We start from the raw sequence: 24211 nt of genomic DNA, 5'->3' as shown, positions 1-24211 counted from the left end.
CCTTCTCCAGGGGATCTTTCTGGTGCAGAGTTCACACCCAGATCTCCTGCATTGCAGGCAGATTATTTACCATGGATACATGCACCCCAGTGTTCATTGGGACACTGTTTACAATAGCCAAAACATGGAAGCAACCTAAATGTCCATTGACAAGAATGGGTAAAGAAGATGTGATACATATAGACAATGGAATATTACTTAGCCATTAAATATAATGAAATATTGTCATTTGCAGCAACATAAATGGACCTAGAAATTGTTACACTGAGTGAAGCATTGTATGACATCCCTTAGATGCAGAATCTAAAGAGAAATTATACAAATGAACTTATTTATAAAATGAACCACAGTCTTAGGGAATTAACTTCTGATTGCCAGCCGGGAGAAAGAGGGGGAAGGGTCAGTTAGAGTGTTTGGATAACCAATGTATAGAAAAGGGAGCTCTGCTCAATGTTATGTGGTAGCCTGGATGGGAGGGGAGTTTAGGGAAGAATGGATACATGTATATGTTTGAAGGAGTCCTTTTGCTGTCCACCTGAAACTCTCACAACATTGTTATACTTCAATATAAAATAAAATAAAAAGTTTAAATATAAAATAAATAAATGAGGAAAATATGCTCTATTTAATTTCATTTCTCATGGATTCATAATATGAAGAGCACTCCTGTTTTAGGACATGGCTTTAAGGGTAAAACTAAAATATAGAAATTCCAAATCAACTATACTCCAATAAAAATTAATTAGAATAAAACAAAATACAGAAATTTCAAAATAATTACGATATACAATATATTTACTTGTGTTTTTGAGTGATATCAGTCCAAATTTATACCATCACAATGGCTACCATTGAAAAATAAACAAACCAAAAAAACAACATGTTGGTACCACTTTCTGTATTTCCCAAACTTTGCTATTAAAAGAATGACCAGATTGATATCTGCCACAACTCAGCTGAGTATTGTCTGGGAAAAACCATTAGAAATCAATTTGTTTCTTTCCAAATTCTCTTTACACATTGGAAATTCATTAACAAGTGGCATGGTACCTTTTTAACCAGCCATTCGTCTCAAAAGAGTGGTGAACGGAGTTAAATGAAGAGCATGTTTTTCTTCTCAATTGTGTATCTCTTATAGCGATAGAATCAATAGGGCAGATAAGCGTAGTTTTCAATTAGTACAGTATTCCATAAATCCTACAAGTAGATAACAGATAACTTAGAATGACATTTAAAGAAATTCACGATTATCAATCAGTGCACTACTCCTTTCTTTGTTTTTTTCTCCTTCTTAACAAAGGGAAGTAAGTCTCTGAGTCTTTCCCTCCTAATCTTGTGGTCATATTATTCTTCATTTTGGGCTTCCCTGGTGGCTTAGATGGTAAAGAATCTGCCAGCAATGCAGGAGACCTGGGTTTGGGAAGATCTCCTGGAGGAGGGCATGTCAACCCACTCCAGTATTCTTCCCTGGAGAATTCCTATGGATAGAGGAGCCTGGTGGGCTACAGGCCATGGGATCACAAAGAGTCAGACATGACTGACCAACTAAGAAGCACACTGGGAGCTAAAATTATCAGAGGCTTCTACACAGCGCTGATAGTCTGCAGACTCGATCACTCCCTTATCAGATGCTGGAGTAATTTCCAAAAGGCTGCTAACTTTTTCTTTCTAGAAGCAGACTTTGGCCCTTCACACAGACTTTGGCCCTTCCATTTCAAATGCTAAAAAATTTAATGCACCTTTGCCTCATGAATTCTCATTATTAGTTTTTAAATGAGAATGAGTTCCAAACATGAAAGTGTAGAGAAAGCAACAGGTGCACCAACATGAGGGGGTCCAGCAGGCTTCTTCTTCACAGTCCAACTCTCACATCCATACAGACCACAGGAAAAACCATAGCCTTGACTAGATGGACCTTAGTCAGCAAAGTCTCTGCTTTGGAATATACTATCTAGGTTGGTCATAACTTTTCTTCCAAGGAGTAAGCATCTTTTAATTTCATAGCTGCAGTCACCATTTGCAGTGATTTTGGAGCCCAAAAAATAAAGTCTGACACTGTCTCCACTGTTTCCCCATCTATTTCCCATGAAGTGATGGACCAGATGCCATGATCTTCGTTGTCTGAATGTTGAGCTTTAAGCCAACTTTTTCACTCTCCTCTTTCACTTTCATCAAGAGGCTCTTTAGTTCCTCTTCTCTTTCCGCCATAATGGTGGTGTCATCTGCATATCTGAGGTTATTAATATTTTTCCCGGTAATCTTGATTCCAGCTTCTGTTTCTTCGAACCCAGCATTTCTCATGATGTACTCTTCATATAAGTTAAATAAGCAGGGTGACAATATACAGCCTTGACGTACTCCTTTTCCTATTTGGAACCAGTTGGTTGTTCCATGTCCAGTTCTAACTGTTGCTTCCTGACCTGCATACAGATTTCTCAAGAGGCAGGTTAGGTGGTCGGGTATTCCCATCTCTTTCAGAATTTTCCACAGTTTATTGTGATCCACACAGTCAAAGGCTTTGGCATAGTTAGTAAAGCAGAAATAGATGTTTTTCTGGAACTCTCTGGCTTTTTCCATGATCCAGCAGATGTTGGCAATTTGATCTCTGGTTCCTCTGCCTTTTCTAAAACCAGCTTGAACGTCAGGGAGTTCACGGTTCACATATTGCTGAAGCCTGGCTTGGAGAATATTAAGCATTACTTTGCTAGCATGTGAGATGAATGCAATTGTGCAGTAGTTTGAGCATTCCTTGGCATTGCCTTTCTTTGGGATTGGAATGAAAACTGACCTTTTCCAGTCCTGTGGCCACTGCTGAGTTTTCCAAATGTGCTGGCATATTGAGTGCAGCACTTTCACAGCATCATCTTTCAGGATTTGAAAAAGCTCAACTGGAATTCCATCACCTCCACTAGCTTTGTTCGTAGTGATGCTTTCTAAGGCCCACTTGACTTCACATTCCAAGATGTCTGGCCCTATATTAGTGATCACATCATCATGATATCTGGGTCATGAAGGTCTTTTTTGTACAGTTCTTCCGTGTATTCTTGCCACCTCTTCTTAATATCTTCTGCTTCTTTAGGTCCAGACCATTTCTGTCCTTTATCGAGCCCATCTTTGCATGAAATATTCCCTTGGTATCTCTAATTTTCTTGAAGAGATCTCTAGTCTTTCCCATTCTGTTGTTTTCCTCTATTTCTTTGCATTGATTGCTGAAGAAGGCATTGTTATCTCTTCTTGCTATTCTTTGGAACTCTGCATTCAGATGCTTAAAACTTTCCATCAAGTTTAACATCTTGGTATTGTAGATTTCCTAATTTTTGCCTTTTCAGTGAGAGTGAGATGGTACTTCACTATGTTAATCTGCATTTCCATGTTTTTGAATGTTTTGAATATCTTTCAAAATATTCATCAATTATGTTTCTTAGTCTGTAAAATTCTGCTTATATAACTTGCTCATTTTTCAACTGGGTTTTGGCTTACTAATCTGAACAACAGACTGGTTCCAAATAGGAAAAGGAATATGTCAAGGCTGTGTATTGTCACCCTGCTTATTTAACTTATATGCAGAGTACATCATGAGAAATGCTGGACTGGAAGAAGTACAAGCTAGAATCAAGATTGCTGGGAGAAATATCAATAACCTCAGATATGCAGACGACACCACCCTTATGGCAGAAAGTGAAGAACTAAAATGCCTCTTGATGAAAGTGAAAGAGGAGAGTGAAAAAGTTGGCTTAAAGCTCAACATTCAGAAAACAAAGATCATGGCATCTGGTCCCATCATTCCATGGGAAATAGATGGAGAAACAGTAGAAACAGTCTCAGACTTTATTTTTTGGGCTCCAAAATCACTGCAGATGGTGACTACAGTCATGAAATTAAAAGACTCCTACTCCTTGGAAGAAAAGTTATGACCAACCTAGATAGTATATTCAAAAGCAGAGACATTACTTTGCTAACTTAAGTCCGTCTAGTAAAGGCTATTGTTTTTCCAGTGGTCATGTATGGATGTGAGAGTTGGAGTGTGAAGAAGGCTGAGCGCCAAAGAATTGATGCCTTTGAACTGCGGTGTTGGAGAAGACTCTTGAGAGTCCCTTGGACTGCAAGGAGATCCAACCAGTCCATTCTGAAGGAGATCAACCCTGGGATTTCCTTGGAAGGAATGATGTTAAAGCTGAAGCTCCAGTACTTTGGCCACCTCATGCGACAAGTTGACTCATTGGAAAAGACTTGATGCTGGGAGGGATTGGGGTCAGGAGCAGAAGAGGATGACCGAGGATGAGATGGCTGGATGGCATCACGGACTCGGTGGACGTGAGTCTGAGTGAACTCCAGGAGTTGGTGATGGACAGGGAGGCCTGGCGTTTTGCGATTCATGGGGTCGCAAAGAGTCAGACACAACTGAGTGACTGAACTGAACTCAACTGTACTGAATCTTGTTGATTTGTAAGAGTTCTTTATATATTTTTAAAATGACACTTTGCCAGTAATATGGTATGTGAATATCTTTTTCAAGTTTGAGGCTAATCTTTTCCCTTTATTGATGGTGTATTCTGATAAACAAAGGCTCTCAAATTTAGAATGATCAACTTTATCAATATTTTATTTAACTTTTTCTCTATCTTGAGGTTTAAAAAGTATCTCTTTAATTTATGATCAAAGTTTTAAAGTTTGCCATCACTTTTAAATCTAATTCATCGGGGACTTAAAAATAGATATAGTCAAAGCTATGGTTTTTCCAGTAGTCATGTTTAGATGTGAGAGTTGGACCATAAAGAAGGCTGAGCACCAAAGAACTTATGCTTTTAAACTGTGGTACTGGAGAAGACTCTTGAGAGTCCTTGGACTACAAGGAGATCACACCAGCCAATCTTAAAGAAAATCAACCCTAAATATTCATTAGAAGGACTGATGCTGAAGCTGAAGCTGAAGCTCCAATAGTTTGGCCACTGTGAAGACCCAGCTCATTGGAAAAGATCCTGAGGCTGAGAAAGATTGAGGACAGGAAGAAAGGGGGCAACAGACGATGAGATGGTTGGATGGCATCATCAGCTCAACGGACGTGAGTCTGAGCAAATTCAGGGAGATAGTGAAGGACATGGAAGTCTGGCATGCTGCAGTCCATGGGGTCACAAAGAGTCAGACATGACTTAGTGACTAAACAACTAGTTGAAACTAAAAGATATAACTCCATTTTTTTTCAAATTCCCAATATATATTTCAATATCATTTATCTAATAATTCTCCTCTCTCTATTGATTTGTAATATGGGTGTATTAGATTACTTGGCTTCCCTGGTGGCTCAGACAGGGCTCCCCAGGTGGCTCAGATGGTAAAGAATTTGCCTGCAATGCAGGAGACCTAGGTTCAATTCCTGGGCCAGGAAGATACCCTGGAGAAGGAAATAGCTACCCTCTCCAGTATTCTTGCCTGGAGAATTCCATGGACAAAGGAATCTAGCGGGCTACAGTCCATGGGGTTGCAAAGAGTTAGACACAACTTAGTGACTAACACACTTAGATTATTAGAACCATAAGAATTAGCACAAACTTGGTGACTTAAAACAACAGAAATGTATTATCTCACAGTTTTAGAAGCCAAAAGTTCAATCAAGATGTTAGTACAATTGGTTCCTTCAGAAGGCTTTGAGGGGAAAATCACCCTTTCTTTCTCTGCCAGTTTCTGGTGGTTGACTACAATCCATGTTCCTTAGCTTGAATATGCATCATTTCAATTTCCACTCTCATCATCTCATCACTCTTTTCTTTGTCTGTGTCCTCTCACCTTCTTGTAAGGACAGTGGTATTGGATTCAGGGCTCAGGAGAATTTCATCTCCAAATCCTCTAATTAATTACATCTGCAATTATATCCAAGTAAGGTCACATTGTGGAGTCGATGGTTCTTGTTCAGTCACTCAGTTGTGTCCGACTCTGCAACCCCATGGACTGCTTCACGCCAGATTTCCTTTCCTTCACTTTTTCCTGGAGCTTGTGCAAACTCATGCCCACTGAGTCAATGATGCCATCCAACCATTTCATCTGCTGTTGTCCCCTTCTCTTCCTGCCCTCAATCTTTCCCAGCATTAGGGTCTTTTCCAATGAGTTGACTCTTCTCATCAGTGGCCAAAGTATTGGAGCTTCAGCATCAGTCCTTCCAATGAATATTCAGGGTTGATTTCCTTTAGGACAGACTGTTTGATCTCCTTGTAGTCCAAGGAACTCTCAGAGTCTTTTCCAGAATAATTTGAAAGCATCAATTCTCCAGTCCTCAGCCTTTATGGTCCAACTCTCACATCCAAACATGACTACTGAAAAAGCCATAGCTTTGACTAGACACACCTTTGTCGGCCAAGTGATGTCTCTGCTTTTTAATACTCTGTCTAGGTTCATCATAGTTTTTCTTCCAAAGAGAAAGTGTCTTTTAATTTCATAGCTAAAGTTACCATCTGAAGTGATTTTGAAGCCCAAGAAAATAAAGTCTGTCATTGTTTCCATTTTTTCCCCATCTATTTGTCATGATCCTGATTATCTGGGTCGTGAAGATCCTTTTTGTATAGTTCTTACGTGCATTCTTGCCACCTCTTCTTAATATCTTCTGCTTCTCTTAGATCCATACTATTTCTGTCCTTTATTGTGCCCATCTTTGCATGAAATGTTCCCTTGGTGTCTCTAATTTTCTTGAAGAGATCTCTAGTCTTTCCCACTCTATTGTTTTCCTCTATTTCTTTGCATTGATCACTGAGGAAAGCTTTCTTATCTCTCCTTGCTATTCTTTGGAACTCTGCATTGAAATGGGTATATCTTTCCTTTTCTCCTTTGCTTTTCACTTCTCTTTTTTTCACAGCTATTTGTAAGGCCTCCTCAGACAGCCATTTTGGTTTTTTGCATTTCTTTTTCTTGGGGATGGCCTTGATCACTGCCTCCTGTACAGTGTCATGAACCTCCATCCATAGTTCTTCAGGCACTTTTTCTATCAGATGTAACCCCTTGAATCTATTCGTCACTTCCACTGTATAATCCTAAGGGATTTGATTTAGGCCATACCTGAATGGTCTAGTGGATTTCCCTACATTCTTCAATTTAAGTCTAAATTTGGCAATAAGGGGTTCATGGTCTGAGCCACAGTCTTGCTTTTGCTAACTGTATAGAGCTTATCCATCTTTGGCTACAAAGAATACAATATCTGATTTTGGTATTGACCATCTGGTGATGTCCCTGTGTAGAGTCTTCTCTTGTGTTGTTGGCTTAGGAAGCATCACTACAAACAAAGCTAGTGGACGTGATGGAATTCCAGTTGAGCTATTTCAAGGCCTAAAAAATAATGCTGTGAAAGTTCTGCACTCAATACGTCCACAAATTTGGAAAATTCAGCAGTGGCTACAGGACTGGAAAAGCTCAGTTTTCATTCCAATCCCAAAGAAAGGCAATGCCAAAAAAATGCTCAAACTACTGCACAATTGCACTCATCTCACACACTAGCAAAGTAATGCTCAAAATTATCCAAGCCAGGCTTCAACAGTACATGAATCATGAAATTCGAGATGTTCAAGTTTGTTTAGAAAAGGCAGAGGAACCAGAGATCAAATTGCCAACATCTGCTGGGTCATCAAAAAAGCAAGAGAATTCCAGAAAAACATCTATATCTGCTTTATTGACTATGCCAAAGCCATTGACTGTATGGATCACAACAAACTGTGGAGGATTCTTAAAGACATGGGAATACCAGACCACCTAACCTGCCTTTTGAGAAATCTGTATGCAGGTCAGGAAGCAACAGTTAGAACTGGACATGGAACAACAGACTGATTCCAAATAGGAAAAGGAGTACATCAAGGGTGTATATTATCACCCTGTTTATTTAACTTATATGCAGAGTACATTATGAGAAACACTGGGCTGGAGGAAGCACAAGCTGGAATCAAGATTGCCAGGAGAAATATCAATAACCTCAGATATGCAGGTGACACCACCCTTATGGCAGAAAGCGAAGAAGAACTAAAGAGACTCTTGATGAAAGTGAAAGAGGAGAGTGAAATGTTGGCTGAAAGCTCAACCTCCAGAAAACTAACATCATGGCACTGGCCCCATTCAGTTTCAGTTCAGTTTAGTCACTCAGTCATGTCCGACTCTTTGCGACCCCAGGAATCACAGCACGCCAGCCCTCCCTGTCCATCACCAACTCCCAGAGTTCACTCAGACTCGCATCCATTGAGTCAGTGATGCCATCCAGCCATCTCATCCTTGGTCGTCCCCTTCTCCTCCTGCCCCCAATCCCTCCCAGCATCAAAGTCTTTTCCAGTGAGTCAACTCTTCACATCAGGTGGCCAAAGTACTGGAGCTTCAGCTTTAGCATCATTCCTTCCAAGGAAATCCCAGGGCTGATCTCCTTCAGAATGGACTGTTTGGATCTCCTTGCAGTCCAAGGGACTCAAGAGTCTTCTCCAACACCACAGTTCAAAAGCATCAATTCTTCGGTGCTCAGCCTTCTTCACAGTCCAACTCTCACATCCATACATGACTACTGGAAATTACTTCATGGCAAATAGATGGGGAAATGGTGGAAACAGTGAGAGAATTTATTTTTCTGAGCTCCAAAATCACTGCAGATGGTGACTACAGCCATGGAATTAAAAAATGCTTGCTCTTTGGAAGAAAAGCTGTGACTAATCTAGAGAGCATATTAAAAATCAGAGACATTGCCAACAAATGTCCATCTAGTCAAAAGTATGGTTTTTCCAGTAGTCATGTATGGATGTGAGAGTTGGACCATAAAGAAAGCTGAGCGCTGAAGAATTGATGCTTTTGAACTGTGGTGTTGGAGAAGACTCTTGAGAGTCCCTTGGACTGCAAGGAGATCCAACCAGTCCATCCTAAAGGAAGTAAGTCCTGAATATTCACTGAAAGGACTGATGCTTTGGCTACCTGATGAAAAGAATTGATTCATTTGAAAAGACCTTGATACTGGGAAAGATCGAAGGTGGGAGGAGAAGGGGATGACAGAGGATGAGATGGTTGGTTGGCATCACCAACTCAATGGACATGAGTTTGAGTAGACTCCAGGAGCTGGTGAAGGAGAGGGAGGCCTGGCATGCTGCAGTCCATGGGGTTGCAAAGGGTCAGGCAGGACTAAGCGGCTGAACTGATTGAGTGATTTGCAATGAAGTTGTGGGAGATTGCGAGTGAAATGACACAAAGACAAGACACACAAGAGACAGACACAACTCTGGCCGGAGGAAAAGAACTGCGCAAGCAAGCAAGAATGCGGTAAACTTTTATATAGCCCCCCTGGGCAGAATTCCAGACTATATGACTAAGCCGTCTCAGTATAGCGTATGTGCATAAATGTTATCGTACAGCAAAAGGGAGTGAAATTCCGGCTTTCTGCAGAGTCTGTCCAGAGCCCTTTCTTCCTTCTTATCACAGAAAGGAAATGTTCCCTCGTTTGCAAGGGACGATTAAACTCAAGGCTGTGTCCAGACTCCTTGGCAGAACGCCTCGTTTGCAAACACGTTCAGCCGGAGCAGAGAGACCCGTTTGCAGGCACATCTCTGCTTTCCCTATTGTGGCTGCATTAACCCTTCAAAGTGATGATCTTAGTTTCTTGAATGTTGACAGTTTTAAGCTAGCTTTTCCACTCTCCTCTTTCACCTTCATCAAGGGGCTCTTTAGTTTCTCTTCACTTTCTGCCATAAGGGTGGTGTCATTTGCATATCTGAGGTTATTGATATTTCTCCTGGCAATCTCAAGTCCATCTTGAGCTTCATTCAGCACAGTCAATGTCAGGTTTCCATATTATAAAGGGTCTAGTTCTCAGCTCTTCAGTTCAGTTCAGTTGCTCAGTCATGTCCGACTCTTTGCGACCCCATGAATCGCAGCACGCCAGGCCTCCCTGTCCATCACCAACTCCCGGAGTTCACTCAGACTCACGTCCATCGAGTCAGTGATGCCATCTAGCCATCTCATCCTCTGTCATCCCCTTCTCCTCCTGACCCCAATCCCTCCCAGCATCAGAGTCTTCTCCAATGAGTCAACTCTTCACATGAGGTGGCCAAAGTACTGGAGTTTCAGCTTTAGCATCATTCCTTCCAAGGAAATTCCAGGGCTGATCTCCTTCAGAATGGACTGGTTGGATCTCTTTGCAGTCCAAGAGACTCTTAAGAGTCTTCTCCAACACCACAGTTCAAAAGCATCAATTCTTCGGCTCTCAGCCTTCTTCACAGTCCAACTCTCACATCCATACATGACCACAGGAAAAACCATAGCCTTGACTAGACGGACCTTAGTTGGCAAAGTAATGTCTCTGCTTTTGAATATACTATCTAGGTTGGTCATAACTTTTCTTCCAAGGAGTAAGCGTCTTTTAATTTCATGGCTGCAATCACCATCTGCAGTGATTTTGGAGCCCCCAAAAATGAAGCTTAGTTCTATTCAATTCATCTGTTTTTCTATCCTTAAAACAATACCAGACTGCCTTAAATACTACATACGCTTTAATTCTTTTATAGTAATTATTGATATCTGAAAGGCAAGTCCCCCATCTTCATCTTCTCCTTTAGAGTGTATTGGCTATTTTGGGGACTTTGGTAATCTATATAAGTTTAAGCATCAGCTTGTCAAATTTCTTTTTTTTTTTCTTTTTGACCATTTTATTTTATTTTATTTTTTTAATTTTTTTAAAAATTTTAAAATCTTTAATTCTTACATGTGTTCCCAAACATGAACCCCCCTCCCACCTCCCTCCCCATAACATCTCAGTGGGTCATCCCCATGCACCAACCCCAAGCATGCTGTATTCTGCGTCAGACATAGACAGGCGATTCAATTCTTACATGATAGTATACATGATAGAATGCCATTCTCCCAAATCATCCCACCCTCTCCCTCTCCCTCTGAGTCCAAAAGTCCGTTATACACAGCTGTGTCTTTTTTCCTGTCTTGCATACAGGGTCGTCATTGCCATCTTTCTAAATTCCATATATATGTGTTAGTATACCGTATTGGTGTTTTTCTTTCTGGCTTACTTCACTCTGTATAATTGGCTCCAGTTTCATCCATCTCATCAGAACTGATTCAAATGAATTCTTTTTAACGGCTGAGTAATACTCCATTGTGTATATGTCAAAATTTTTTTTAATATCCTGTTGGAATTTTATTGACTTTGCACCAAATTTATGGAAAACTGGCATCTCTACATTATCGGATCCTTTACAATATGCTCTAGCTCTCTCTTTGCTTCAGTTTCCTTTAATGTCTTTCAATAAAGTATTATATTTTCTCCATATAGTTCTTTTAGATCTTTTTTGAGAAAGCTTTTACTTGGAATAATTTTAGGTTCATAGAGAAGCAACAAGATAACACAAAAGGTCTAGGTTTACCCCTCATGTAGTTTCCCCTATTGTTAATATCTTTGTTGTTGTTCAGTTACTATATTTTATCCAACTCTTTGTGACCCCATGTACTGTAGAACACCAGACTTCCCTGTTTTTCTCTATCTCCCAGAATTTGCTCAAACTCATGTCCATTGAGTCAGTGATGTTATCTAACCATCTCATCCTCTGTCATGCCCTTCTCCTCTTGCTCTCAATCTTTCCCAACATCAGGATCTATTCCAGTGAGTCAACTCTTCACATCAGGTGGCCAAAGTATTGGAGCTTCAGCTTTAGCATCAGTCCTTCCAATGAATATTCAAGGTTAACATAAATCTTTTTAAAAATATTTTGGCTGCACCACTTGGCATGTGGGATACTAGTTCCCCAACCAGGAATCAAACCTGCACCCCATATATTGAAAGCATGGAGTCTTAGCCACTGCACCACTAGGGAAGTCCCTCTTACATACATCTTTTGTTAGATTTACTCCTGGTTAATTTATCTACTGTAATGCTATTCTAAATGGTTAATATTAATTCAGGTGATTCAGCAATCAAATAATAAAATTTTCCAAAATGGAAACAAAAAACAGATGGGAGGAAATTACTGGAGTAAAATTTCTAAAAGCTGGAGACAACAAACTTTAAATTGCAAGAGCCCATTCAGTGCTTAGCAAGATGAATGAAAAACAGAATCTCACCTAGATGCTTCCTAGTGAAATTCAGAATGCCAAAGGGAAAAGAAGATCTTAAAAGCTGTATAAGATTGTTTTCTGTAAAATGTGTTATCCCGGAGAGCAGCTTCTACATCTAACTCAGAGCGTCTGTGTTGACTTTTTCTTCTGAAAACATGATCTCCTTTTATGCCTTCAGTAGTTCTGAAGTGTTCTCATGTAGGTTTTGCATATTCCTGCTAAATTTAATTCCTAGGTGGTTTATATTTGTGTTGCTGTTATAAATTGAATTTTTTCATATTTTCTGGCTACCACTGGTATAAGAACACTATTAGTTTTCACTTCCATTGTCCTTTATTGGTCACATATGCAACTAGTACTGTTTGATAGATTTTTAGTTGACTGTAATTATCCTGTTAGATAATTATATAACAAATATATAATCTTCAAATAATGATAATTTTTCTTTCTTAGCTCTCTTGTTGCTTTTTCTTTTCTTATTACTCTGGTTGTAACATTCAAAAACTTTTGAATAATAGCAATAATACTGAGTAACCTTGTCATTTTCAACTGCACTCTTAGGATAATAAGTGCTTTTGGTTTTAGGAAGTGTTTCTATCATCTTATAGAGTAAAGAGATGTGGAAATTTACCATGCTTGTGTTAATTGACATGACCCACTTCAACCTTTTCATTTGATGAGTTTAAGCAAAATATTCTAACTATTGAACCATCTTTACATTCCTGGCATAAATCCTACTGAGTTAAGGTATGCTATGTACTGGATTATGTCCTCAAATTAGTATATTGAAACCCTAATTTCCAATGTGATGGTTTTTGGAGATAGGGCCTTTGGGAGCTGATTAGATTTAGATGAGATCATGAGGATGGGGTTCTCATGTTGGTATTAGTGCCCTTATAAGAAGAAATACCACAGACCGTGATCTTTTTTTCTGTTTTCCATGTGAGGACACATCAAGGAGGTAACTGTCTACAAGAAAGAAAAGGAGCTCTCACCAGAAACAGACCATGCTGGCACCTTATCTTGGACTTAAAGCCTCCAGAACTGTGAGAGAATAAATTTCTATTGTTTAACCCCTCCAGTCTGTATTTTGCTATGGCAGCCTTAGCTGACTAAGACAGAATTCCTCCTGCCTGACTGCCTTGAGCTGGTACATCAATCTTTTCCTGCCATCTGACCCTACTTCTTTTGGGTCTTGAGCCTCCTAGCTTTCAAACTGGAACTTACACCATTGGTTCCTGGGCCTTCAGACCCAGAATCAAACTATTCTATCAGCTTTCCTGGGTCTTCAGATTGCTAACAGCAATTCCTGGGAGTTGTCAACCTCAATGATTGCAGGAGCCAATCCCTTTTGATAAATCTGTGTGTATGTGTATACTATTGGCTCTATTTCTCTGGGAAATCCTAACAAATAAATACAAGGTATGCGAGAGTGCTCAGGTGTTGAGTCAGGTCCAGCTCTTTGTGACCCAATGGGTATAGCCTTCCAGGCTTCTCTGTCCATAGAATTTTCCAGGCAAGAATACTGGAGTGAATTGCCATTTCCTTCTCCAGGGAATACAAGATGTATTGCCCTTTTAATACATTCCTCGGTGTATCTGCCAGTGATTTATTTTTACACTGTTAACTGTTGTTGTTCTGTAGTTTTTTTATTTATGGATACCATTTTCAGCATTAAGCTCTAGCATTGGGTTGCAGTCAACCTTGTAAAATTAATTGGAAATTTCACCCTTTTTTCTTTGCTTGAAGCAATTTAAATAGCAAGACAAAAAAAGTAGTATATGTTTCTTGTGAGCATCCTGAAATTTTCTTTAAAAATTATCTGAGCCTGCCATGCTTATTGTGAATAATTCTGTGACAATTTTTTCCATGTTTATTTTTGGCCATGCCACGCATCTTGCAGGATCTTAGTTCCCCAACTAGGGATTGAATCCAGGCCACAGCAGTGAAAAATCTGAGTCCTAACCACTGGACCACCAGGGAATTCCCTGTGACTATTATTATTATTACTTCTTCCATGGTTATTTTTCCATTCAGGTTTTCACCTTCTTTGAGTCTATTTTATTAATTCTTATTTGCCAAGAAAATCATCCATTTTATCCAGAATATTTATTAGGATTAAGTTGTACATTGTGATTTCTTTAAACATTTTTAGTTTTACCTTTTTGTATAATGATATTCCCTAACATTGTGTATTTGTATGAAATCTCTTTTACTCTCTACCACACTTATAACAGATATGTATATCTGGTTCAAACTGTATAACTGGTTGAGTTTATATAAACTAGTGTTTTGAATGATGCTGATGCTGAAGCTGAAGCTCCGGTACTTTGGCCACTTGATGGGAGGAACCAACTCATTAGAAAAGACCCTGATGCTGGGAAAAATTGAAGACAGGAAGAGAAGGAGATGACAGAGGATGAGATGGTTAGATGACATCATTGACTAAATGGACATGAGTTTGAGCAAGCTCTGGGAGATGGTGAAGGACAGGGAAGCCTGGCGTGCTACAGTCCATAGGGTCACAAAGAGTCAGACATGACTGAGTGACTGAGCAACTGAACAACAAGAACAATTTCTGACCCTGTTCTTAATTGTTGTATTTTTTCTTCATTTTCATAGGTAATTTTATCTGGTTTTTAGAAAAAATATATATAATACATGGGAGCCTCATTTCTCTTAAATAGTTTTAAATTAAAAGTATGCAAGTGAGAGGATGAGTGTATTTCCACAATCAGAACATCAACACTGTTTAACAAAGAGGCAGATAGGAATTTTTGCAGCAACTCACAAACATTTACAGGACGGATAGGAAGTGAGTAGGAGCAGCTTGAGGTCAGTGGGCTGGCCAGCTCAGAAAACACAGTGGAGATGAAGGTTTCATCTCACCCCTTTAGTTTGAACTTAATAAAAGAATGATTTGCCTATCCTAGCCACTACAGCTTTGAGTAGAAATATTTGAGTGTGGGGAGGAGGCCCTCCAGGGCTCTACTGACAAGCTAACTGGGTCAACCAGAGCCTGCCCTTTCAGTTTGATATTCAGCAGGACTGAGATGTACTAGAATTGTCTGTCAGTCAAAATTCTACTGGTAGCAGATGTAACAAACTCCAGATTTGTTTGTTAATGCCATTTATTTTGGATTAGACTTCTGCTTTCTCCTGAACATTCTCCATAATGAATTCACAGCATCCAACAGTGTTTGTGAAGACATTTTCATGTGGCAGCCATCTGACTTCTACATAGTTTTGAGAAGTTAGCAAGGAGGCATCAGGAATTGCCTTAGCTTTATTTCAACTCTGCCCTTTCCCCTATAAAATATGCACTATATATATCACATACACACATACACACACACACACACACACACATATATCACATACACACACTCACATCCATACATGACCACTGGAAAAACCATACCCTTGACTAGATAGACATTGTTGGCAAAGTAATGTCTCTGCTTTTGAATATGCTATCTAGATTGGTCATAACTTTTCTTCCAAGGAGTAAGTGTCTTTTAATTTCATGGCTGCAGTCACCATCTGCAGTGGTTTTCGAGCCCCAAAAATAAACTCTGACACTGTTTCCCCATCTATTTCCCATGAAGTGGTGGGACCAGACGACATGATCTTAGTTTTCTGAATGTTGAGCTTTAAGCCAACTTTTTCACTCTCCTCTTTCACTTTCATCAAGAGGCTCTTTAGTTCTTCTTTACTTTCTGCCATAAGGGTGGTGTCATATATACATATATACATATATATATATATATATAGTTATTCCAGGCCTACTTCTCCAGAAGCACAGATCCTCCCTCCTGTTCTTAATGGTTGTATTTTTTATATTTCTCACTAATTTTTACCTTCATTTTTCTTCTCCTTATTTTTACAACTAATTTTTAACCCTTTTTCTAATTTCTAGAATTGAAAACTGATGTTATTTTCAAACTTTCTCAGTTTATAAAACATTTCTGGTTCTATTTAGGCCTGAGGATTTGCCTTAAGTTTAGATTTGACCATGTCTCATAGATTTAATTTGTAATACTTTCATGGTTGTTAATTCTTAAATAACTAATCTGTACAGAAAAACTAACATTTTAACAGTTTAGAAAAACTTTAGAAAATTCTTTAAAGAATCCTAAGATAAGAAAATTAAGGTATTATGGATATCAGTTTGGAAGGGGAATGAGGGCCATTAGTTGGGAGATGGGGCAGGGAGAAAGGGATAAAAGAATATAAACCAGTACCTCAATTTATGCCACCCATAAATGTTTGATGAATGAGTAAAATGTTCTGCCCATACGTGAGATCTTGATTTTGAATCATATGGCAACACTTCTTTTCAGGCTATATATGTTTCTGGCTTAAGAATCTTTGATTTAATACTTTCCTGTTGCTTTCTTATTTGAAGGGTTCAGTAAGTCCCCTACATACAAACCTTCAAGTTTTGAACTTTCACAGATGGGAACCTCTGTGCCAGCCCCTATATGCCGACTGTTGTACTATACTACTGTTTTCAAGGTACTGTTCAGTTCAATTCAGTTCAGTCGCTCAGTCATGTCCAACTCTTTGTAACCCCATGAACTGCAGCATGCCAGGCCTTCCTGTCCATCACCAACTCCCGGAGTTCACCCGAACTCATGTCCATCAAGTGGGTGATGCCATCTAGCCTTCTCATCCTCTGTCGTCCCCTTCTCCTCCTGCCCCCAATCCCTCCCAGCACCAGAGTCTTTTCCAATGAGTCAACTCTTCACATCAGGTAGCCAAACTATCAGAGTTTCAGCTTTAGCATCAGTCCTTCCAATGAACACCCAGGACTGATCTACTTTAGAATGGACTGGTAGGATCTCCTTGCAGTCCAAGGGACTCTCAAGAGTCTTCTCCAACACCACAGTTCAAAAGCATCAATTCTTTGGCGCTCAGACTTCTTCACAGTCCAACTCTCACATCCATACATGACCACTGGAAAAACCATACCCTTGACTAGATAGACATTGTTGGCAAAGTAATGTCTCTGCTTTTGAATATGCTATCTAGATTGGTCATAACTTTTCTTCCAAGGAGTAAGTGTCTTTTAATTTCATGGCTGCAGTCACCATCTGCAGTGGTTTTTGAGCCCCAAAAATAAACTCTGACACTGTTTCCCCATCTATTTCCCATGAAGTGATGGGACCAGACGACATGATCATAGTTTTCTGAATGTTGAGCTTTAAGCCAACTTTTTCACTCTCCTCTTTCACTTTCATCAAGAGGCTCTTTAGTTCTTCTTTACTTTCTGCCATAAAGGTGGTGTCATCTGCATATCTGAGGTTATTGATATTTCTCCCAGCAATCTTGATTCCAGCTTGTGCTTCCTCCAGCCCAGCGTTTCTCATTATGTACTCTGTATAGAAGTTAAATAAGCAGGGTGACAATATATAGCCTTGACGTACTCCTTTTCCTATTTGGAACCAGTCTGTTGTTCCATGTCCAGTTCTAACTGTTGCTTCCTGACCTGCATATAGGTTTCTCAAGAGGCAGGTCAGGTGGGCTGGTATTCCCATCTCTTTCAGAATTTTCCACAGTTTATTGTGATCCACGCAAAGGCTTTGGCATAGTCCATAAAGCAGAAATGTTTTTCTGGAAATCTCTTGCTTTTTCGATGATCCAGCGGATGTTGGAAATTTGATCTCTGGTTCCTCTGCTTTTTTTAAAACCAGCTTGAACATCTGGAAGTTCACAGTTCATGTTTTGCTGAAGCCTGGCTTGGAGAATTTTAAGCATTACTTCACTAGTGTGTGAGATGAGTGTAATTGTGCGGTAGTTTGAGCATTCTTTGGCATTGCCTTTCTTAGGGATTGGAATGAAAACTGCCCTTTTCCAGTCCTGTGGCCACTGCTGAGTTTTCCAAATTTGCTGGCATATTGAGTGCAGCACTTTCACAGCATCATCTTTCAGGATTTGAAATAGCTCAACTGGAATTCCATCACCTCCACTAGCTTTGTTCATAGTGATGCTTTCTAAGGCCCCACGTGACTTCACATTCCAGGGTGTCTGGCTCTAGGTGAGTGATCACACGATCGTGATTATCTGGGTCATGAAGATCTTTTTTGTACAGTTCTTCTGTGTATTCTTACCACCTCTTCTTAATATCTTCTGCTTCTGTTAGGTCCAGACCATTTCTGTCCTTTATCGAGCCCATCTTTGCATGAAATGTTCCCTTGGTGTCTCTAATTTTCTAGAAGAAAATCTCTAGTCTTTCCCATTCTGTTCTTTTCCTCTATTTCTTTGCATTGATCACTGAGGAAGGCTTTCTTATCTCTTCTTGCTATTCTTTGGAACTCTGCATTCAGATGCTTATATGTTTCCTTTTCTCCTTTGCTTTTCACTTCTCTTCTTTTCACAGCTATTTGTAAGGCCTCCCCAGACAGCCATTTTGCTTTTTGCATTTCTTTTCCATGGGGATGGTCTCAATCCCTGTCTCCTGTACAATGTCATGAACCTCCATCCATAGTTCCTCAGGCACTCTATCTATCAGATCTAGTCCCTTAAATCTATTTCTCACTTCCACTCTATAATCATAAGGGATTTGATTTAGGTCATACCTGAATGGTCTAGTGGTTTTCCCTGCTTTCTTCAATTTAAGTCAGAATTTGGCAATAAGGGGTTCATGATCTGAGCCACAGTCAGCTCCCGGTCTTGTTTTTGCTGACTGTATAGAACCTCTCCATCTTTGGCTGCAAAGAATATAATCAGTCTGATTTGGATGTTGACCATCTGGTGATGTCTGTGTGTAGAGTCTTCTTTTGTGTTGTTGGAAGAGGGTGTTTGCTATGACCAGTGCGTTCTCTTGGCAAAACTCTATTAGCCTTTGCCCTGCTTCATTCCGTACTCCAAGGCCAAATTTGCCTGTTAACCCAGGTCTTTCTTGATTTCCTGCTTTTGCATTCCAGTCTCCTATAATGAAAAGGACATCTTTTTGGGGTGTTAGTTCTAAGAGGTCTTGTAGGTCTTCATAGAACCATTCATCTTCAGCTCTTTCAGCTTTACTGGTTGGGGCATAGACTTGGATTACTGTGATATTGAATGGTTTGCCTTGGAAATGAACAGAGATCATTCTGTTGTTTTTGAGATTGCATCCAAGTACTGCATTTCAGACTCTTTTGTTGACCATGATGGCTACTCCATTTCTTCTAAGGCATTCCTGCCCACAGTAGTAGATATAATGGTCATCTGAATTAAATTCACCCATTCCAGTCCATTTTAGTTCGCTGATTCCTAGAATGTCAACGTTCACTCGCCATCTCCTGTTTGACTACTTCCAATTCACCTTGATTCATGGACCTGACATTCCAGGTTCCTATGCAATATTGCTCTTTACAACATCAGACCTTGCTTCTATCACCAGTCACATCCACAGCTGGATATTGTTTTCGCTTTGGCTCCATCCCTTCACTCTTTCTGGAGTTATTTCTCCACTGATCTCAGTAGCAATTTGGGTGCCTACCGACCTGGAGAGTTCCTCTTTCAGTATCCTATCATTTTGCCTTTTCATACTGTTCATGGAGTTCTCAAGGCAAGAATACTGAAATGGTTTGCCATTCCCTTCTCCAGTGGACTACATTCTGTCAGACCTTTCCACCTTGATCCGCCCATCTTGGGTGGCCCCACAGGGCATGGCTTAGTTTCATTGAGTTAGACAAGGCTGTGGTCCATGCGATTAGATTGACTAGTTTTCTGTGATTATGGTTAGTGTGTCTGCCCTCTGATGCCTCTCGCAACACCTACTCTCTTACTTGGGTTTCTCTTACCTTGGGCGTGGGGTATCTCTTCACAGCTGCTCCAGCAAAGTGCAGCCGCTGCCCATTACCTTGGATGGGGGGTATCTCCTGACAGCCACCCCTCCTGACCTTGAACGTGGAATAGCTCCTCTCCGCCCTCCTGCGCCCGCGCAGCCACCGCTCCTTGGACTTGGGGTTGCTCCTCCGGGCCGCCGCCCCTGACCTTGGGCGTGGGGTAGCTCTTCCCGTCCGCCACCCCTGACCTTGGACATGGTCAGAAGGACCCGGCAGAGGCACACCGGCTGCGATGCAGCGCACGTCAGAAGCGTCACATTACTGTCCGTCAAGGTACTGTACTGTAAGATTAAAAATATTTTCTTTGTTTTTTGTGTTCATTTTTTATGTATGTATTATTTGTGTGAAAAGTATTATAAATCTACTACAGTAGAGTACTATATAGCCAAGTGTGTTAAGTTGCATACTTAGGCTAACTCTGTTGGACTTACGAACAAATTAGACTTATGAATGCACTCACGGAAAGAAACTTGTTTGTATGTAGGGAACTTACTTGGGCTTCCCTGGTATTTCATATGGTAAAGAATCAACCTGCAGTGTGGGAGATCTGGGTTTGATCGCTGGGTTGGGAAGATCCCCTGGAGGAGGTCACGACAACCCACTCCAGTATTCATGTCTGGAGAATCTCCATAGAGAGAGGAGCCTTGTGGGCTACAGTCTACGGGGTTGCAAAGAGTCAGACATGACTGAGTGACTAAGCACAGCCCAGGGGACTCACTGTATAGAAAACTCTTGCATCACAAACCCTTTCTCAAAACTTTTAAAATACTTCTCTATCATTTTCTGGTATTTAATATGAAAGTGATGAAAATCTCAATAATAATAAGATTTTATTTTCCTTTTATGTATCTTTTTCTGATTATATATTAAAGGTAAATTTTTATTCTTGTAATTTAAAAATTACACCAGGACATTTGGATTTCAATTAGGAGAAAGGCTTCAAATTGCTGTTCCTTTTTCATACACGTAATTTCTCTCTAATCTCATTGCAATTTAAAATAAAAATTGTCTGATATTTATCCCTATATCTTGGTACAAATCCATATCAAATTGTACTGTTCTGGTTCCCGTTTTATGTAATGATAGGTCTTTCTATAACTCTGGTGACATTTTTGTCTGGTTATTTTCACCAAGAAGAGGTTTATGTTTGTCCAATATTGTGAGTGCAATGGAGGCTCAGTCAGTTTCAGAGAAAATTGCTTGTATTATTTTAGTCTTAGACAATGTGAACATTTTTATTTTCTGGAGTTTCATTGTGATATTTGAAGGAAAAGATGGCCATGAAAGGTGTAGCAGAGCTGTTCTCCAGGGGCTTTTTTTCCATGTGGTGTGGAGTAGCCTTCCAGAGACTAACAGATATTGCTCCCCAGGCTCTTCTCCAATTGGAATGACTACAGTACTCAGGACTCGACTGGCTCCTGCAGAAATCAACTGGTGTTCCTTACTCTGCCATACCTGCCAGCTGCTGGCTAGGAATGCATTCCATGGTCAGTAGCCTAGAAAGTATTCTCATTTATTTATGAAATATTTAATGGGTACCCACGATGTATAAGTTACTGGCTAGACACTGAAATAGAGCTGTGATTAAAAGATACATGGTGTTAACCATTTCATTAGAGTTCAAGAATGAGGACACAAATTTGGGAATCATTAATCATTGGGTAATTAAGATTATGGGAGTGGATGCTATTGCCTAAGTAGAGAGTATAAAATGAAAAACTTGAGAAGGGCTAGGACCAAGATTTAAAGAATCCTATCATTTAAAAGTCTGGTAAAGTTTGGGTTTTTCTAATTTAAAAGTCTGGTGGAGAAGGATAAATTATAAACTAAGAAGAACTGGCAGGGAAGTAGGAGAAACATTTTAATACGTATTCCAACTAAATAGACTGCCTGAGTTAGACACTGTTATTTGCTTTCTCAACACCTGTTCCCTGTTTATTCCCTGCTGATGAAGCTCAGCTTAGTTTAGGGGGGCCATGTTCTCAGTCCCAAGGGTTATATTCACTTTCTCAATCTCCCTTGAGTGTAGAAGTGGCCATGGAATACAGTTCTGGCCCAAGACCATGAAGTCTTCTATAGGGTATTTTGGAAAGCTTTTGTATTCTAATATTCAAAAAGAAGGAAAAGGACTTCAGATGCTGCTGGTGCTGCTCCTTGTCCTCCCTTCTTCCTGCCTTGAAGACAGCCTAGCTCTCCAGATCTTTAGCAACCACCATGCTACCATGAGGTAATAAACGTGGAAATAAAAGTCAACTCACTAAAACTAGGAAGGTTTGGATACATTCTCAATTGGATTTTTAGTGGCACAGCAAATATCAACAGCCACCCACTTCCAGATTTATTAAGTTAGAAGACTAAAGTTATTTTTGGTTTAGCCACTATAGAGGATGTTTCTATACTTGCAGTTGAACACATTTCTAGTTCACAAAATTTCCTTACAAATATATAATTGCACTTGATTTTGGAAAAGTAGAAAAAAATAAAGGGTATGTAATTCTTAAGTACTTTTTCTATTTTTGCCTAGTTCATAATAAAGAATAAAAGCATAGCACAAAACAAAATAAAAACAATATTCCTGTTTTCACCTGATCTTCCTTGACAAGGAAAAGGATTTTTTTTTTTTTAGTTTTGCTACCAAATATTCAAAACTTAGTCTCTTTTCAATAATCAATGTGCATTGTCCATAGCGCCTGGACCTAAGGAACAGCTTTCTGTGCTTTATGACAAGGTGTGTAGATGGAAAATTTGCACCTGAGGAAAGAACAGTGACTCTCCTTTACTTACCAATAGCAGAAATTGCACACTTTCCATAGAAATACAGTGGAAAGCCTTTGGTTTTCTGACCAGACATACCAGACCAAAAACATTTGAAGTCAAGTTTTTTCATCTCTGATCCTCCCTCCAAAACTACTCCCTGTCCTGTCCTCAACAACTTGCCCTAAAAGTGTACTATTGCAATCATTACTATTCAAGACTAACGACATTATTAACTTCATTTTTGAAGTTTTTACTTTTCTGAAGCTCTTATCATTTTACAGACACTGTCCTGACATTGAGGATGTAATGTCAAATTTAAGACATGAGCAATAATTTAAAAATCATTGATAGAGAAAATAATCAAATTAAAATAAACCTAAAATTTAAATAGAACATAAATCCTGCCCAGAAAGATCTTCCTGGGGAAAAAAACAAAAGAAATCAATCATTATAATTTAGTATGACAAAGGTCTGTGTGTACCTGAGCAGTGATTCTCAAATTTTGCTTCCCATTTGAAATCATTTTAAAAGTGCCAGTGCCCAAGATTCACTACTGAGAATCTCTAGAGCTGGGGCACAGACATTGGCAAGGTTTTTTTTCTTTTAACTTTTTAGATGATCTCAGCATGCACCCAAGTTGGAGGACCAATACACTAGTGGAAATCTCAGCAAAATCAGGAACAAGATTAAGAGGTGTTCTAGCAACTTTATTATTTAAAATTAATATAAAATTTATGTCCAATGCAACAAGGCACAAAACTGGATATTATTTAGAGCTTATATCCCTGTCAAATATAAAAGCCAAGAGAATTAGTAAACTATTAAAATTACTAAAACAGTGCCTTGGCCTTGCTTACAAGTGGGTTGGCACCAGCCTGGGGATAGACCCTCAGCTGGCCAAAAGCCATCACACCAAGCAAGTTCTGGTAGCCAACTGGGCTGAAGCTATCCCCACCTATCAGTGAAGTTGGCCTCACCACAACAGAAGGGCCTATGAAGCCCACACAAGGGGCAACCCTAGAGCATATAACACTGGTGACCAGAGCAGAATGTGCCCCACAGGACATCTACATAAGGCCACTTCTCCAAGATTGAGAAACATAACTGATCTACCTAATACATAGAAATAAAAGCAGAGAATTAGGCAAAATGAGGAGACAGAGGAATATGTCAGAACTCTAGAAGAAGAACTAAGCAAAACAGAGATAAGTAATCAACTTGATAAGAAGTTCAGGGTAATGATTATAAAGGTGCTCAATGAACTCAGGAGAAAATCGATGAACCAGTAAAAAGTTTAACAAAGAGTTGGAAAACAGAAAGAAGAGAAAACAGAGCTGAAAAATATAATAACTGAAATAAAATTAGCATGACAGCTTACCTAGATACAAGGACGGGAAAAATTGGAACCTTCATATACTGCTAGTAGGAATATAAAATAGTACAGTTGGCTTTGGGAAACTGTCTGGCAGTTCCTTCAGTGATTAAACATAGAATTACCATAAAGACCAACAATTCTATTCATAGACATATACTCCCAAAAAATGAAAATATATGTCTAC

Source organism: Capricornis sumatraensis, chromosome 1 (assembly GCF_032405125.1).
Source record: "Capricornis sumatraensis isolate serow.1 chromosome 1, serow.2, whole genome shotgun sequence".
Lineage (NCBI taxonomy): Eukaryota > Metazoa > Chordata > Mammalia > Artiodactyla > Bovidae > Capricornis > Capricornis sumatraensis.
This window is presented reverse-complemented; position numbering follows the sequence as displayed.